The sequence below is a fragment of the Marmota marmota genome, unplaced genomic scaffold (assembly GCF_001458135.2).
Source record: "Marmota marmota marmota unplaced genomic scaffold, marMar, whole genome shotgun sequence".
Lineage (NCBI taxonomy): Eukaryota > Metazoa > Chordata > Mammalia > Rodentia > Sciuridae > Marmota > Marmota marmota.
The window spans coordinates 20054812-20058059 of record NW_026000068.1 but is presented as its reverse complement, the minus strand read 5'-3'; positions in this window follow the sequence as shown (position 1 = coordinate 20058059).

Below are 3248 nucleotides of genomic sequence, written 5' to 3'. Positions count from 1 at the left end.
TTTTTTTTTTTTTTTTTTTTTTTTTTTTTTTTTTTACTGGTATGCTCAGCATTATATTTGGCATTAACCTATAACTCATTAGAAAGCAAACCAAAAATCTACCCTCCAAATATACACCCCCTTCCCATCAAAGTAGACGAATCCAGTGTTAAAAGAATACTTAACTGAATTACAAGATGTTATTTATCAAGCTTTACGCAATATATTGTTTTTATTGTAGCATGTTCCCCAAAGTGTCTAATAAAAGACAAATGGTGGCATAACAGTTATCAAATAACTTTAAGTGGTAAAGGCCTTAAAGTGCAAGCCTGCCAGTCAGTGACTCTGTTGCTTGTGGTTACATTAATGAAACAGAAGTTTAAAGGTCAAATGATACATTTTCATCTTCTAAGTGCCAGAATGTCTGTTTTTAAGAAGAGAATCACGAAAAACAAAACTTTCCTTAAGTGGAGCTACAACTCAAAGGAAATTCATTCTGTAATCTACTAACTTTATCATGCAAATAATATAATCTGTTAAATTTGAATAGAGAATTTATAGTGAAATTCCATTTAAAAATTTCAACATCTTTATCATTTTAACTTTGTCCTTTAAGGTTAGTCAATAATATTTTTCATTGCTAAATCTCTGTTCACTTGAACTATTTGGACCTTCTTGATAAAATATTTCACGGTGAATATACTCAATGTAATAATATATACTTTCCTTGCCTAAACTTTGGATTTAAGTAAATTCACGAGCGTCTAAAGGACATTAATTTTATATAAACAAAGCATTTCCATTAATTTATTAAATTTGATCACTACCTCATGTAATACATATAGTATTTTATTTCTAACAAAACTTGTTAAGCTTTGTGTGGACACATCAACTTTTTTTATAGTTTTCATGTTGCATTTATACTGAATAGAAGATATGAGTTACTTTGTCAGTGTATGACATCAGAGAACAGAAGACAGTAGAACCACATTGGTTCTGTTTTAGGAACCAGAGTGTGTAGAACTGAGGAGTGGGGCAAACATTACTTTGGAAAAGTACGTAAATTTTAGATGACTTATTTTTACATAGAATGTGGCCATTACTGTACTGTCAATCAATTGCTTTATTCTTACCCTATTAACATATACTGTTGTATAAACAAGTTGAAAATGGTTAACATTCTTTGGAAACAACACTGTGAACATCCTCATTTATATCCTCCTTGTGCCTGCACATTTTTTAATTACATGTCATTTTTAAGCTAAATTTTTCAATCTGTTTCTCATTCAAACCCTTCTGTATGAATTTTGTGCATTTTAGCCATCTTCCTGATATGAATTCAAAATGTCCTATTATCTGCTTGTCATGCTTTAATCAAACGAAGGAAGGAAGAGAGATTCTTTGCTTAAATATGATATCTTCTTTTACTTTAGCAAAACTGAACACAAGTCTGTCATTTTAATCCACTGAATTTGAATGGAAATTGTGTGATATCCTACTATGATACTGTAATAAGTGGAAGCATTTTGCTTACAGCCTAGAACACAGTTCTAGGAAACATTTTCATTGGAACGTACAAAACTTTTTCAAGTATATTTCTAAATGGATATGACAATTATTTATTACTTCTCAACATGTTTGTCCAATACATTTTGCCTTTTGACTAAACTGTATTAATTAGTATTGGTTTGAATGCATACTATTGGCTATAGTAACTTAAATGATTTATGTACAAAAATGCAGAATTACTTATTGCAGTAAAAATGCATTATGCTGTACTTGGGAAATATCATTAGAAAGTATTTCATTGTTGAGTTGTTCCTACACGTGGATACTTTGCATATTCCAAGTAAACTTTTTAATGTGGCATAGTGGTTTTTCAGAACTATTCTGAAGTATGATATATCGCCAAGTATATTAATATACAGCCTTTATTAATTAAGTAACAACATAATATTTTTAACTTTTCTAGATAAATTTATATTTTCCATTGGGGATTTAGACCCTTTTAAATTTATTTATTCATTTTTGATACCAGAGATTGAGCCCAAGGGTGCTTAACAACTAAGCCATATGCTCAGCCCTCTTTTATTTTTTATTTAGAGACAGGGTTCACTAAGTTGCTTAGGACCTCACTAAGTTGGTGAGGCTGGCTTTGAACTTATGGTCTTCCTGCCTCAGCCTCCCAAGCCATCTGCATAGTTCAGTTTTTTTTCTTAATTCACAATCATTGAAAAGTTCATTTTGTTGTATAAATCTTTGCACCAAAGCATGTTAATATACTACTTATTTTGAATAGATTGGTTTTGTAATTGAACTGCTTCATGAAATAAGTTAATTCTGTAACACTTGACTTCTAAAGAATTTAGGAAATTGGTCATATCATGTTATGTGTCAGCCAGTTGTGGGCCTGTTGTACTGGTGTATCCTTTATCATTCAGCTGTTCTAAGAGTCTGGGAATAGGAGATGGAGCTAGCACCCCAGGCTTCCATGTCATCTGTCTTCTGTCTGTGACTGGCTAATGGAAAGTATTTTGGGAAGGAGGGAGAGCATTACAAAGTGAAAAATCTAGGGTATTTCCCCTTTCCTCTCTTTCATTGTTTTAGGCAGTGTCCAGGACCATATCCAGCTCGCACTAGAAGCCTTTTGTGCTAGCTTCCAACTGATAGCTAGTTCTTGGACTTGTGTTTACTGCCTTATCCTTTTATTCCTTCAACTTAGGAGTACGTGTGGCTTCCTGCTGTTACTACACACTGTGTTATCTCACCAATTTGTTTGGTTCTCAAAAATTCTATCCCCTTTGTAATAAATTCCCTGTATTAAATTGCCTTTGTTTTAAATATACTGAATGGTTTAAATGTTTCTTGCAGAGCAATGATTGATACATAGTGAAAAATAATAGTTTCAGTGATTTTAATTATGTTTGATTGAATGACTACTTCCCCCTGGTACTACAAATGTTGCTTGCTGGGGATGGATGTAATACTTATTTAAGAAGAGATGCATAGAAGTTGAACAATAACATCAGGGTTTATTACAAAGAAGAAAGATGGATACATTGTGGTTTTTTTTTTTTCCCATACCCAGATTATGGTGAGAATAATAAGCCAAATATATATATAAATACTTAACATAAAATTGAGCAAATTCAGTAGCAAAAGATAATTTTTTTTGGATGGAAAATTAAGTTAGTGAATCTATATTGATAAAATTTAATAGGGCTCTATTATTGCTTTTGACAAAATCAAAAAGATAACTAGGACTATGC